Raw genomic sequence first — 16341 nt, 5'->3', positions numbered from 1 at the left:
TGGGCAAACTCACTATACCTGCAGAAACGTGGATAAAACAGGAAACAGTAACTTTTTAATTTTAATGAATTAAAACTACAAGAAAGCTAAATTAATAGGTTACAGGTATTGATATATTTGTATTTAATTACAAGCTTATAAACAATAAAAAAAAAGGCTTGAATAGCTGCTAAAGTATTCGTTCTTTTCTTTAACAAAACTAAAAATTAAGAAAGTTAAAGAAGAATAGTTTTAAAACTATACAATAATATACTATAAAGCTCAGCAACCGAGAGTCCACTTGCAACTGATACAAAACAACTTTAAGTGGCTCCTTTTCGCTATTTTTAAAACTTACTATTTCAGAGGGCTGAGATCACAACAAATGATACATCCAACTAGAGATCAAGAGTCTAGCTTTACTTGGAGGTTACTTAAACACTTCCACAGTCTTAAAATACTTTTCAAAGTACGTATAGTACAGCAGAAAGAATTTGAGACTTCAACCATCATAAAAGCTAAAATGTATTGGGCACTTACAGCACACTAGCAGACACACTATGCATGGCATTCTTACTGAATCCTCACAGCTACTTTATGTATAGGTTCTATTATTGCTCTGTTACAAATGAGAAAGCTGAGGAAGAACAGGCATTAAACACCCTGCCCAACAACACACAACCAGGATTTAAATCCTGAATGGCCAGAGCCCCTCCCATCTCATTTCTACACTGAGCTTTAGTTTTCTCACTTATACAACAGTTTGGGGCTGGGCAAAGTGGCTCATGCCTGTAATCCCAGCATTCTGGGATGCTGGTGCAGGAGGATCGCTTCAGCCCAGGAGTTTAAGGCCAGCCTGGGCAATATAGTGAGATCACATCTCTACAAAACATATTTTTTAAATAGAAAAATGAAAGTTTGAATCGTATATTTTCACTCTAACCTAAGTTTATAAATTCATGTAAACTTGTAGTGTCTCTCAAATTGCATGCTGAATTATTTTCGTAGTTCATAAAAAGCATTAAGAAATAAAACAGAAAATATCAGAATGCATTATATGTAGTAAGACCTAAGTACTGTTTCATGAAATTTCTTTTTCAGTTTTGAGAGTGTGTGTATATGTCTTGGGTCACTGATCAAAAATATAATTTCTCACTGCAGGCTGAAAAAAAAAAAAAAAAAGGCTTGGAAAGCCACTACAATTTTAGTTGAATTTCAACTGATAAAAAATTATCATCCCAATTAGCAAGTAAATGCTTTGAATGCCATACTAATAAGTATGCAAATAAGAGGGTTTCTCAAACTGTGTTCCAGTAGAACCTTTCTTCAAGATGTTTGTGGGTATTTCCTGGGGGGAGGGGGTGTTCTTTCGACCAAATACACTTGAAGGAAGGAAATATAAGGTGCAGTATTTCTCAACTTGCCAATACACACTACTAAAAACTCTGACAAGCTCTGCAGAAAAACAGTAACACAATCACCATCAAAAATAAACATCTGTTTAACTACGTTTAACCCAGTGTTCTCCCAAGTTAAAATCTCACCCTGGAAGCTCTCCTATAAACAATCTCTCATAAGACTGGCATTCTACAAAACACAATTTGGGAAACACGGCTTTATGTGGAACTTATCTGGGAAAAGGGGATCCTCATAACCTTCAATTATCATAGTATGTAAATCACTTTCAAATAAGCACAAATATAGCTGAAATAAAAAGATAAACAGAAAAAAACTGTATTTTCGTTAAGTATTTCATCTCTGCTAAGCAAATTTTCTTTTTCTTTTTTCTTGAGATGGAGTTTCCTTGTTGCCCAGGCTGGAGTGCAGTGGCAGGATCCCGGCTCACTGCAACCTCCACCCTCAGGGCTCAAGCAATTCTCCCGCCTCAGCCTTCTAAGTAGCTGGGATTACAGACACCTGACACCATGCCAGGCTAATTTTTGTATTTTTAGTAGAGACAGAGTTTCGCCATGTTGGCCAGGCAGGTCTTGAACTCCTGACCTTAAGTGATCTGCCCATCTTGGCCTCCCAAAGTGCTGGGATTACAGGCATGAGCCACCATGCTGACTGCCAAAGTTTTCTCATACTCTATCCTGGCTAACATGGTAAAACCCTGACTCTACTAAAAATACAAAAAAATTAGCCAGGTGTGGTGGTGGGTGCCTGTAGTCCCAGCTACTCGGCAGACTGAGGCAGGAGAATGGCGTAAACCCGGAAGGTGGAGGTTGCAGTGAGCGGAGATCGCGCCACTGCACTTGAGCCTGGGCGACAGAGCAAGAATCCTTCTCAAAAAAAAAAAAATGTTTTATCATACTACCACACAGCTGTATCATTTAGTATTTATAGAAAGAACGTATTACTATACTCTGAAAACATGAGGTGGGGAAAAGGGGAGAGGAGATAAATTTTAAGAGGTAAAAAACTAAAAACCTCTATTCAAATAAATTACAATCTAGAGATATGAAACTTATATACATATGAAAAACCTGTAACTCACCAATGCTGAACAGCGATGAAACCATACTGTAACTAGAGAGACGGAAGCCAAAAGAGTATCTACATGGGTCATGTTAACAGCCTGAGTTTCTGTCTCCCTGCTATAGAATTCAAAAGTAAATGAACTGGCTGGCTGATCACATGCCATCAAAGCAGGAAAAAACTTGTTTACCGAGAGCTCCTTGAGGCCCGGTCTTTAGAACACTACCTAGCACAAGGGGCATTAAAAACTGCTTAAACCTGGTGTGGTGGCTCACGCCTGTAATCCCAGCACTTTGGGAGGCGGAGGTGGGCGGATCACAAGGTCAGAAGTTTGAGACCAGCCTGGCCAAGATGATGACACCCTGTCTAAAATTAGCTGTGTGTGGTGGTGCACACCTGCAATCCCAGCTACTTGGGAAGTTGAGGTGGGAGAATCACTTGAACCTGGGAGGCGGAGGCTGCAGTGAACCAAGATCGCACCATTGTACTCCAGCCTGGGCAACAGAGTGAGACTCCGTCCTGAGGAAAAAAACAAACTACTTGTGGACCAAATAAATAACAGACATTTGAGGAATTATGAATGCTAATGGGTGGTGAATATCACCTTTATGTCTTATCAGTGACAGAATCCCGAGCTGCAAAGAACCCTGTGATCTAAGCCAGGATGCCACCTTTACATAGGTAGGGGATTAATACCAACTACATACAGCCAAAGCATGTTCTTTACATCCCCAAATTTGATTCTACATTTTTGGTCCTTTCTTTCCCATTCTCACTGCCTTTGGTTAACATCTTTCCTTCCCCTAAAACAAACAGCTCGCAGAACTTTACAACACAGTTGTGACAACGAAACTGATGTGAGGCTTGAGGATTTGTTAATAAATAGCCTGACTTATTAAGCTTGTACTTTACAAACATAAAAGATTTAGTTCTACAACTACTTATTCATAAGCACAAAGGTAGAAAATTTGAAAATACACATTTTGATGTTACTCTCTTTACCCTAAGCAGAGAACTTCAGTACTATGAAATAACACTAGGCATCTGACCAACTGGGAGAAAAAAGGTTAAAGCACAGTCACATGCCATGAAGTACTCACACAGACTGTAAGACCACCAGCAAAAGGGGAGGGAACCAGTGCAGGAGAAAAAGGCAAGTCAGAAGCCTACACACAAATCACTGAAAATAAGGGCAAGAGAACTTGAGGGGTTTTCAATCTGGGACCCTTGGTGTAATAATGGGATGACTGAAGCCCAGAGAGATGGAGTTACTTGTCCAGAGTGACAACATAATTAGTCACAGAGTCAGGACCCAGCCCAGAGCTTTTGATTCCCAGGCTTCTGTGTTTCCCACTGTAACACAGGCCTCCCATCTTCTCTACAAGAATAATGTGGAAATTAAATACTATCTACTGGCCTAACTAAACTATAAGCCACTAATCAAATTATGACTATACAACTAAAGCATTTGTAATAAACCATCTCTTTTAGATTATAACATGTGGTTACTGCTTGGAAATCTATTAAAATCCAAATTAGGATCTATTTATAAACCTTCATTCTAAAATACTAATTCAAAACTGCTCAGCAAGGAAAATAAAATGATTTCATATGAGGGAGTCATACCCTATTTCAGGGAGCACATATTTTGAAGTGAGGCAGACCTGAGTTCAAATTCTGGCTCAACTGTGCAATGTCTGTGTTATCCTGGACAAACCCCTCACTTTGGTTTCCCATCAATAATGATGTTGGGGACAATACTACCTAAGAGGTTTGCCCAACATTTAGTGTACCTAAATGGTAATTTGTTCCCCCAAGCTAACTAATTTTTGTTAATTTCCCTTGATTCTTTGCCTATTTAAACTTTTAACTTCATACATCCCTCCCAAATGACTTGCCAGCTACATCACAAATATTATGAATATTAGTATATTAAACCTTAAAAAAGAATTATATGACAAAGAGCATTTAATATATTTTGAATACAACCTTTGTAAATGTTAGTGAAAAGATTCAAAAGGAGACATTATTGCATAAAGTATGATACTTAATTCAAGTAAACTGGACAAAAAATGAAGAAAACCAGGCTCCAGATTCAGTCCTGTGGCTAATAGGCCATACAACCCTAGGAAAGAGACTTCACTTTGCAGAAAGCTACACCTGTTACCGCTCAAAGTGAACCAAACTCTGCTCTAGTTATGGTGGGCCTCAGTGTTCCCACCTGCAGAAAGAACCATTCTGCCCAGGTTGTCTCTGAAGTTCTAAAGTTTCTCCCACCTGGAAAAGCCTATCCTCGGCATCACACAACTTATGTCTAGGCATCTGATATACGGCAGCACATCAGATGTAGCAACTCATTTAATCGTCCTCCAACCCTCTCAGATATTGTCTATTATTACCATCCAAGGAATTCAAGCTAGACAGAAGGAACTTAAGGTTATAGAGCCCACAGCAGAGGAATGAGGGTTCAAAATCTAGGCAGTCTGGCTGCACCTGTGCTTTTAACCACTAGCTAACACTGCCTCTCCAAATTCTATAAATCTAAGAGTGGGCCTTAACTACAGACATGTAAACAGAAACCTGTTCAAGTATTTCTTCCTAGTGCCTCAATACAGCTGACATATAATCTACTGTGAAGGGAGGCAACAGTGACTAACATGTTAACAGTCCGTACCCTGTAAAGAGCAAGTTACAGTTCATTAGACAAGGTCAAAGTAGGAACTTAATTAAGATAAAGCTACACAATGTATGTTCTGTTTCTCAAACATATTACCAAAATAAAGTGTGTGATTTTTTTTAACAGTATCGTACTTTCTTGGTCCTCAACAATTTTTGCTAGATGATGCTCCCAAAGAATAATTACCATATAAAACCAAACTGCCACTAAATAATGGCTAGATTTTCTCCATCTCTGAAAATATGCATATGAACACACACACACACACGAACAAGCAAACACAATCTATAACTTAAAACACTATATTCTGAGTACCAAGACAAAAGCTATTAAAGATCATACAAATAGGTATGCACTGGATTTGGTCAACATAAATGGCCAAGGCAGGATTTACCTCCCTCCTTTGGAGCCACTTCACACCCGAATGACCTCTTGCAATTCTCTGCATGCCATTCTCCCTTCCTCTGCAGGCTTGACATCACAGCTGCTATAAACCACAACTCTGCTGTCCCCTCACCCCTTCTGTTTTAAAAGTTAAAAGCACTTGGGACTGGCAAGCTCAGTGAAACAGAAATGGCACAATGAAGGACTAAAACGCACCCCACCCACCAAAAATGCAGATGGCAACAAGCTGTTAACCTGATTTCATCACCACCAGTCTATGATCTGCCACCTAGGCCCGCAGCAACTCTTCTCATAATCCTTGGAGGGCCTGAGAAACAGGCAGAACACTGATCATTTTATTCACAGACCGGTCTACTCTACAAATGGTGATGGCAGAAATATTTGCTTCACTTTACTCTGCCCCCATATTCTGGACTGTAGAGATTAGGGGAGTTGAGGACAGTCTCTCTTTCCCACTGCAAGACTCCCTTGCAGGAGAATTTTTTAAAAAGTGGTTGGGATCTGGTCGGAGAGTCAGTAAGAGCACATAATGTAAGAACTCTCACACAGTTCAATTCCTTCTGTAATTAAAGAAGTCTCTAATACAAGTCTTCTCACAATAGCCAAAAGATACTGATGACTAAATCGCTACGCAATTTTAGATTACTTGACTTCATAATAATGCCAGATCTTTACACCTCAGTAATAACAAGTCACAAGTAATTTAACCCAGAGATTCGGAGATTTGATCTTTTTTTACACAATTTTATCACACAACAAAGTGTGTAAAAAAAAAGTCTACCAAAGTTTTTCTGTTATCCATATTAATCTACCTTCCACAGTCCCATTTCTGTAACATGTAAAGACATTCATAAAACCAAATGCCCAATTATTAAAAGGAGCAATGAAAAAGAGGAAAATGAATTTTTATTTTTATTATTTTTATTTTATGTATATGTCTTTTAAGATGGGGTATCACTCTGTCACCCAAGCTGGAATGCCATGATCACAGTTCACTGAGGCTGCAAATTCCCAGACTCAGGCAATCCCTCCTGCCTCAGCCTCTTGAGTAGCTAAGACAACAGACACACACACCACCATGCCCAGCTAATTTTTTCATTTTTGTAGATATGGGGTCTTGCTATGTTGCTCAGGTCAGCCTCCACCTCTTGGGCTCAAGCAATCCTCCTACCTTGGCCTCCCAAAGCATTGAGATTATAGGAGTAAGCTACACCCCTCGCCCTGAACTTTAAAAATAGGTCTGGAGGTCGGTGTGGTGGCTCACGCCTATAATCCCAGTGCTTTGGGAGGCTGGGGCAGGAGGATGGCATAAGACCAGGAGTTCAAGACCAGCCTGGGCAACAGAACAAGACCCCATCTCTTTTAATTAAAACATTTTCTAAATTAAAAAATAAAATAGACCTGGAATAGAAACAATGCCAGAAACGTAACCAAAAGACAATACCTAAAACGAAATTCCGTCCCACTATTCAATTTTATTTTGGGGGGGTGGGGTTGGGGAAGTTGGATTTGTGTATTTTCATGGCAGATGGCAAAACTGTGAGTGATTAGTCATCAATCTGGAAAAAAGGCTCTTGGGAAAGTATGGCAGTAACTAAAGAAATCTATAATCCCACAAAAGTTGATCAAAACAGAAAACTTTAGTAAATATTCCAAGATAATAAAGACCCTGTGTGGCATACACATTTGCAATATACAAATATTCAAAAAAAATCAAGTTACCAAACCCCATACTTACACTGGACTTTATTAGCAGTTTTTCTATATTAACTTTAGGAAACGTACACAGCCTTACTCAGCATCTCGCTTTATACGTGATGAAACAGAAACAGAGATCTTATTAATACACCTTAGAATGCAAAATACATGGGAAAAAACTGACTTAGTACAAGAACCTGAAGTAGAAAATGTTAATGAAGGGAAGTAAGCTGCCTTGAAATTAAAATACAAATATTCAGGCGGGCTTGGACGCTCACACCCGTAATCCGTGCACTTTGGGAGAGGATTACTTGAGCCCAGCAGTTCAAGACCAGTCTGGGCAACATGGCAAGATCCGGTCTCTATAAAAATACAAAAATTAGCCGGATGTGATGGTACAAGCCTGTGGTCCCATCTACGGGAGGCTGAAGTTGGAGGACGGCTTTAGCCTAGGAGGTTGAGGTTGCAGTGAGCCGTGTTCGCACCACTGCACTTCAGCCTGAGCAACAGGGAACCTGTCTCAAAAACCAAAACCAAGAAAGCAAATACCACCCATTTGTTATAGTAGCAAACCATTTCATGAAATATTCTATGCTGATATCCAGTTTGAATCTTCGTGTTATCATGGTCAAAAAATAGTTACCCTATATGGATGGCCCTAGTGTAGAGACTATTTTTCAGGAGCGAAGTGGGAGGTAGGAAGGGACACTGCATCGCTGTCTGTGGGGGATGGTATACCAGCCATGATCGTAATCTTTTGACAGCATCCTTTTAGAAGTCCATTCACTCCTATAGCAGAGATCTGTGTGCTTTCTTCCTCTTCCATACCTCATGACAACACACATCTTGCCAATAAAAACTTTATTCAACAAGCAAGAGGATCCAAGTCTTACAGAGAAAGTAATAAATGTACTTGAAACAAGAAGCTTTTAGAAAAAGTTCTGTCCACACTAGTAGTTATTAAGAGTAACTACTGCATTTCATCTGAGGTAAATAATACAACCTTGTCAGGAAAACATAACACGCTTAAAAGATTTCCATTGCTGAGTAAAAATTTTTTATCTAAAGATATTTAATGATAAGAAAAGCTTAGGGATATGTGTGTGTATACATATGCATACAATATATTTCATTATGCAGAGAAAAAATACACAGAAAAAGACTGCAAAGAAAATACGCGAAAATGTTAACAGTAACCAAATCTAAGTGGTAAGATTACAGAAAATGTTATAAAGATTTTCTAGTACTCCCTGAATTTTGCAAGCTTTGACAAAGATCATGTATTATTTTGAAATGTAGAAAATTTTTAAACTGCAAAAAGGTGGCATTTGAACGCTTACAAAACTTAGGCCCTAAGCTGCTTTCACAGATTGTATATTCTAGATTTCAAATACAGCTGCTAATTACTTCCTAGCAATTTGAAGAAACTACAAAATAAAGCTAAACACTTTCACTTCTGGCTCTACTATAAAGATCTCGCAATAAAATAAAAATAAAAACAAAGTTTTACCTTTCTACAAAAAGGTCTACGTCCGGTTTTCTACAGATTACTAGTAACTATTTTTTAAAAAACGTCAATTTGTTATTTTACACAAATGCCACCTCAAAGATTGTAGGTTTAACTTAGTAATTCCAAAGTACAGACGCCTAATACAAAGTGCAGTAAGTTTTTATGCATTTTAGCGAACGCACAAACAGAAACACCTTCTGTGTGCAGATGAGCTTATTTTATATACACCTTTTCATTATCTCTTAAGAACCTGACATCTAATGAAGCTTTCTGCAAAGGTACTTTGCTTAGCTTGGGCATGGATTTACTTGAATATCTGGGAAGCTGTCAAAATCGATCTGAAACTGCATTATATTCAAGGCACAGAATGTGAACTCCTGACTGGGCCTCCTTCTCTCTTCTTTCACAAGAGCGCCTTTAATATCCCCTAGCCTACATTTCCGGGCTCATGAGTCACTGAGAAATGAGCTCTAAGTTTCTCTTAGAATGCTGCTCAAATAGCTCCTCTACAGCATTCAGGGATCTGGCCCCAAAATACCTCTTTAGCCCCATACCCCCCGCCCCCTGCACCACGCCAACAAACGGAATTATCCATGATTTCCAGGCTTTGTCTTCTCGTTTTTGCTGCCCCTTCCACACATCTCTTCTGCAACCCTCCTCTCCTAAATCCCATCAGGCCTTCAAGACTGTGCTCAGCACCCCCCGCCCAGAACGCCTTCCAGGTTTCTGCTAGGCAGAAGTGATCGGTTCGGTTTTTCCGGGTGCCCTTCCAGCACTCTGTCGTTCTTTCACAGGACTTATCACCTCCTTCCCGGTATCGCAGTTATTTGTGTACTCGTCTTATCTCCCACACCAGAGCCTAAGCTCCTCGGGGGAGGGGACCGGGGCCGCTTCACCTTTGAATCCCTCCGGCGCGGGTCGACTACGGCGCCTGCACGCAGTCTGCGCTCCGGGTGATTCCACTGAACTCGAGAACGCTCCGACCGCACAATTCCTAACCAGAAATCAGTTAGGCATTTTCCTGAATTGATCACAACGCTGGTATCTGCCTCCCGACAACAGGAAGTTTACCAGGGGCGGGAGCGAGGCGCCAGAGCCCGGGTGCAGCCGGTGACAGTTAACCCGGCCCGCACTTCCCCGCCCTCCCGACTCTGGCCCGGACCACCCCGAGCCGCCAGCCCCGCCTGAGAACCACGGAGGGGGCGGCAGGAGCGCCTGGACCGCAGGCCCCCGGGAGCCCCACGCCGGCGAAGGCAAAGGGAGCGTCTCAGCGAGGGCTGGGGCCGAGCCGGGAGGAGGGCAGGCCGGGCCCGGCTGCTCCCGCTGGCTCCGGGGCCCAGCTGAGCCGGGGCCGCCGCCACCCAAGAAAATGGAGGCAACCCCGGGGCCGGTGAGGGCCCGGCGGGGCAGGCGGAAGCCGGGCAGCCGTCCGCACCACGAGCAGGGCCGGGCCGGGGGTCACTCACGGGGCTGGGCCAGGCGTTCCCTTCTCTGCCTCCGCGTCGTCGCCGTCGCCGTCCTCGGCCGCCGCCGCCTCGGGCTGCTCGTTCGGTCCCCGCGGCGTGGCTCGGACGCTCGGCCCCTCCGTTGTCTTCCGCCCGCTCCTGCTCCCGGCGACGGGCTCCCGCGGCGGCGGCGGCGGCTGCGCGGGCGGACGGCGGCCCAGGGGCTCCCGCGGCTGCCGCCGCGCTGCTGCGTTCACTTGGGTTGCGGCTGCTGCTGTGGGGCCCGGCGCCGCCTTAGTCTTCGTCTGTGCCTCCGCCCCGGCGCCTGAAGGTTCTGTGTCTCCCAGGCCGCGCCGCTCCCCGATCCCCTCGCCCCGCTCGCGGCCCGAGCCCGGCTTTGACGTGCGCACTGCGCAGCCGCCGAGGACGCGACGTCGGGCGGCGCCGCAACGCCCCCTTCCGCCTTGGGCGCCCCCGAGCGGCTGGCGGACTCAGGGCGCCGCGAGTTGGCGCGAGGCCCGAACGGGAGGGGCCGCAGAGAAAAGCACAAGTCAACCCCCGCAGTTCCTCTTCCTCCGCCGCAGCTTCCAAGGCGGGGCTCATTCCCGTCTCTTCCGCCTGAGCGCTCTTCCAGCGGGAATCGCGCGCCCACTTTGAACGACCACTTCCTCAACTCTTTAGGCTTAATTCTGCGAAAGGCCTGGATCCCACTTTGTGCAGACCGATTCTTTCTTGCTTGCGAGGAGCAGATCACTTCATTTTAGCTTCCAGGGGCACACAGCATAGAAAGTGCCGGAACGTTCCAGATTAATGGGAACATTCCTATTTAAATCAGCAACCTGGATTTACATCCTGCTCCACCATTTGCTATCTATGGGCTGTTTCACGTCCTTGTGCCTGGATTTCCTCACACGTTAGAAAAAAAAGAAGTATATAATAATATAGTGGTACCAGCCACGGGCTTCTGAGGATGAACGGGACAGTGCATTGCAAAGCTCTGACAACGGAGCCCGGCACATACAAATGCCATATGTGTGTATTTTCGTTTCTTTATTTTTAATGTGTAATGAACTAATTTTTAATGTTTAATGAACTATTTTTTTAGCGCCTCCTGTACGCCAGGGGGTGGGGCAGTGAGCGAAACAGTCCCTGCTCCTAGCGCAAACAGTTGACAAATAATTGACTAATAAACCTACAGGTGTGTATAATACTGGACAGTTAGGCCAGGCGCGGTGGTTCACGCCTGTAATCCCAGCACTTTGAGAGGCCGAGGTGGGCGGATCACGAGGTCAGGAGTTCAAGACCAGCCTGGGCAACACGGTGAAACTCTGTCTCTACTAAAAGTACAAAAAAAAAAAAAATTAGCCGGACGTGGTGGCGGGTGTCTGTAATCCCAGGTACTTGGGAGGCTGAGGCAGGAGAATCGCTTGAACCCGGGAGGCGAAGGTTGCAGTGAGTCGAGACCGCGCCATTGCAGCGAGACTGTCTCCAAAAAGGAAGCAAAAAAATACTGGACAGTTAAAAAACACCACTGGGTGAGGAGGGGAGAGAAAGCAGGGTATTGTTATTTACAGCGCTCCTTCAGGGAGCAGCTTCCTGGAGAGAGAGCGCCTGGGAGCTTTCTGCATGGAAAGGCAGAGGGAATAGCAGGACCAAGGCCCCAAAGAGGACAGGAGATAAGGAAGGAGTGCGGTCCTACCAACCAAAGTTAGGACTTCCTGTTTTCACTCTCAAGGAGATGGGAAGCAATTTGAAGGATTTTGAGCAAAGAAAGGACATGGACTGACATTTCAGAAGGATCCCTGCGGTTGTGGTATGAGGACCAGACTGAAAACCCCTTCAGCAGGGGGACCAGTGAGAAGGCTGCTGAAATCAGCCAGTCGAAAGATAAGGCTCGGTTCAGCCCAGCGTGGTGGCTCACGCCAGCAATCCCAGCGCTTTGGAAGGCCAAGGTGGGTGGATCACCTGAGGTCAGGAGTTCGAGACCAGCCTGACCGGTATGGTGAAACTCGTCTCCACTAAAAATACAAAAATAACCCCAGCTACTTGGGAGGGTGAGGCTGGAGAAGTGCTTGAACCTGGGAAGCGGAGGTTGCAGTGAGCCAAGATCGTGCCACTGCACTCCAGCTTGAGTGATAGAAGGAGACTCCCGGCCGGGCGCGGTGGTTCACGCCTGTAATCCCAGCACTTTGGGAGGCCGAGACGGGCGGATCATGAGGTCAGGAGATCGAGACCATCCTGGCTAACACGGTGAAACCCCGTCTCTACTAAAATCCAAAAAAAACATTAGCTGGACGTGGTGGCGGGCGTCTGTAGTCCCAGATACTCAGGAGGCTGAGGCAGGAGAATAGCGTGAACCCAGGAGGCGGAGCTTGCAGTGAGCCAAGATTGCGCCACTGCACTCCAGCCTGGGTGACAGAGCGAGACTACGTCTCAAAAAAAAAAAAAAAAGGCTCGGTCCAGGGTGGTGGCAGTAGAAGAGTAAAATGGTCACCTCTAGACACATTTAAAAGGTGGCTCACGCCCGTAATCCCAACACTTTGGGAGGCCGAGGTGGGAGGATCATTTGAGGTCAGGAGTTAGAGATCGGCATGCTCAACATGGTGAAACCCTGTCTCTATTAAAAACACAAAAATTAGCCACACGTGGTGGCTGGCACCTGTAATCCCAGCTACTTGGGAGGCTGAGACAGGAGAATCGCTTGAACCCCAGGGGCAAAAGGAGGCAAAGGTTGCAGTGAGGGGCAATTGCAGTGAGCCAAGATCGTGCCACTGCACTCCAGACTGGGCAATAGAGTGGTACTCAGCCTCAATAATAAGAATAATAATAAAAGGTGGCTCATACCTGTAATGCCAACACTTTGGGAGACAGAGGCGGAAGGATTACTTGAGGCAAGGAGTTGAAGACCAGTCTGGGCAACATAGACTCCTGTTTCTAGAAAAAAAAAAAATTAGCCAGGCGTGGTGGCATATGCCTGTGGTCCCAGCTACTCCAGAGGTTGAGGAGGGAGGATCACTTAAGCCTGGAGAGGCGAGGCTACAGTGAGCTGTGACTGTGCCCCTGTCACTCCAGCCTGGGCCACAGAGTGAGACCCTGACTCAAGTAAATAAATAAATAAATAAAGGGTAAAGCTGAAAGGATTTTCCTGACTTCTAATTTTTTTTTTTCTCAAGCAACTGGAAAATACAATTTGGTGATATGGTGAAAATTTAAGCAGAAACAGATGTGAAGGGAGGAACTTGGGAATTTATTTAGGGACATATAAAGTTTGAGCTGCCTGTTGGACATCCAAGTTGGAAGTCGGACTTAAGAGTTCAGAGGAGAAGGCCGGGCGCGGTGGCTCACACCTGTAATCCTAGCACTTTGGGAGGCCAAGGCGGGCAGATCACGAGGTCGGGAGTTGGAGACCAGCCTGACCAACATGGTGAAACCTTGTCTGTACCATCTCTAATAAAAATACAAAAATTAGCCGGGTGCGGCAGCTTGCGTCTGTGGTCCGAGCTACTCCGGAGACTGAGGCAGGAGAATTGCTTGAACCTGGGAGGCAGAGGTTGCAGTGAGCTGAGATTGCGCCACTGCATTCCAGCCTGGGTGACAGAGCGAGACTCGGCTTAAAAAAAAAAGTTCAGGGGAGAAGTCTCGACCAGAGACAGAATTTAGGTAGTTCTCAGAGTAGGCAAAACCTCTAGACTCAGTGAGATCCTTTAGGATGTGAGTGTTAGTACTAAGCCCAGTCCCCCAACAATGACAGGTCATGGAATGATAAGGAACCAGTTCCTGAGGGGGAGGAGCCAGTGTGGTAGGAAGAGATCCAGGAAAATATGGCCAGGCATGGTGGTTCAGGCCTATAATCCCGGCACCTTGAGAAGCGGAGGCAGGCGGATCACTTGAGGCCAGGAGGTCAAGACTAGTCTGGCCAACGTGAAACCCTAGTCTGGCCAACGTGAAACCCCATCTCTACTAAAAATACAAAAATCAGTGGGGCATGGTGTTGCACGGCTGTAATCCCAGTTATTCAGGAAGGTGAGGCAGGAGAACCGCTTGAACCTGGGAGGTGGAGGTTTCAGTGAGCTGAGTTCACACCACTGCACTCCAGCCTGGGTGACACAGCAAGACTATGTTTAAAAAAAAAAAAAAAACGGAAAGAGAGAAAGAGAAGGAAGGAAGGAAAAGAAAAAGAAAAAAAGAAAGAGAAAAGGAGGGGGAGAAAGAAAGAAAAGAGAAGAGAAAGAGAAAGGAAATGAGTAAAAAAAAAATCATCTTCTGGGAGATAAGGGACACCTTTCAGTGGAGAGGCTGGATCTCTGCTGCCAAATGTGGCTTATAATTAAGTAAGGTTACTATTGGTCATTGATCTCAGCTCCACCAAGGCCACTCAGAGGCCACTCCTTGGTAAGAGCTGTTTTGGTGGCGAGGTAAGCGGCAAGGCCTGATTGGAGTAGTCTTTAGAAAGAATGAGACTAGTCAGGCACGGTGGCTCACGCCTGTATTCCCAACACTTTGGGAGGCCGAGACGGGTGGATCACCTGAGGTCAGGAGTTTGAGACCAGCCTGACCAACATAGAGAAACCCCGTCTCTGCTAAATAAAAAAACTAGCCAGGTGTGGTAGCGCATGCCTGTAATCCCAGCTACTTGGGAGGCTGAGGCAGGAGAATCACTTGAACCTGGGAGGTGGAGGTTGCAGTGAGCCGAGATTGTGCCATTGCACTCCAGCCTGGGCAACAAGAGTGAAACTCTGTCTGAAAAAAAAAAAAAAAAACAAACCCAGGCACGGTGGCTTATGCCTGTAATCCCAGCACTTTGAGAAGCTGAGGCGGGCAGATCACCTGAGGGCGGGAGTTCAAGGCCAGTCTGACCAACATGGAGAAACCCTGTCTCTACTACAAATACAAAATTAGCCGGGCATGGTGGTGTGCACCTGTAATCCCAGCTACTCGGGAGGCTGAGGCAGGAGAATTGCTTGAACTCTCTAAAAAAAGTAAAAAAAAAAAAAAAAAAAAAATCGCCAGGCACAGTGGCTAATGCCTGTAATCCCAGCACTTTGGGAGGCTGAGGTGGGCAGATCACCTGAGGTCAGGAGTTTGAGACCAGTCTGACCAACATGGAGAAACCCTGTCTCCACTAAAAATACAAAATTAGCCATGCGTGGTGGCGCATGCCTGTCATCCCAGCTACTTGGGAAGCTGAGGCAGGAGAATCACTTGAATCTGGGAGATGGAGGTTGCAGTGAGCCAAGATTGCGCCATTGCACTCCAGCCTGGGCAACAAGAGCAAAACTCCATCTCAAAAGCAGGAGGGGAGGGGAGGGGAGTCCCTAGAAAGAATGGGGGCTCTAGAAAGAGAGACCATTGGTGTAGAGAACATTTTCATGAAGTTTTGTTTCTTAAATGCTGGTGGGAATGATTCAGTTGTGAGGGAAAATGTGATGATGAGGGTTGGGGGGTGTTTTCTGGAGAGCTGTCCCTGAGTGAGTGAGAAGAGAAAGATGCAGAGTGCACTGGAAGGTCTGGCCTTGAATAGGAGCAAGGCAGGTGAGGTCACGGTACCAGGAGGGCAGGCAGAATGTGGGCAGAGGCAGGGAGCCAGGTAGACGAGGTTCCTGGAACTTGTGGATAGTCCCTTGCGAGGGCTTCGATTTCCTCAGGGAAACAGGAAGAAGTCATTCATTCGCTCAGTGCAGAGAGGGAGGAGGTGTTGGAAGTTCCAGGGGAAAGGAGCAGGTGTAAAGGACCAGTTGGCAGGGTTGTTCCATGTTTTTCAGCAGCCACATTTTGCTGGGAAGGTGGGGAGTTCGATTCCACCAGAGTTGTTTTTGCTAGATAATTCCATGGAGGGAGACAGGGGAAAGGAAGGTGAAGGTACCATAAGGAAGTAATAATTATGGTGGACTGTTGAATCCACGCCTGTCCAGGAGGTAGTGAGGAGGGGTTGTGGGCGGTGGGAGGAGAGGTGCCCATGGAGAAGCGGCAGGATCAGTGGATGGTTGGAATCAGCACAGTAAGGGAGTGAGCTGGAAAGAAGAATGTGCTGGTTGGAGAGCCAGGTCGCTTGCTCCTGAGATTATGGAAGGAGTGGTTTTCAGGAATGATAAGGCCTGGGGCAACTTCTCGAACTATGTGAATTTATAATGTGCATCTCCCTGGGATCT

General features: G+C 45.4%; 1 protein-coding gene across 1 annotated transcript in view; it reads right to left on the bottom strand.

Moving 5' to 3' along the window:
- Positions 1-10600, bottom strand: part of CAB39 (calcium binding protein 39) — a 108148-nt gene extending 97548 nt beyond the window's left edge. Inside the window, exon 1 of the mRNA XM_031651598.1 lies at positions 10214-10600. The gene's annotated coding sequence lies outside the window, so the exon portion shown is untranslated. The remainder of the gene's footprint in view (positions 1-10213) is intronic.
- Positions 10601-16341: the final 5741 nt, after the last annotated feature.

Source organism: Papio anubis, chromosome 10, assembly GCF_008728515.1.
Source record: "Papio anubis isolate 15944 chromosome 10, Panubis1.0, whole genome shotgun sequence".
NCBI lineage: Eukaryota > Metazoa > Chordata > Mammalia > Primates > Cercopithecidae > Papio > Papio anubis.
This window is presented reverse-complemented; position numbering and strand designations above follow the sequence as displayed.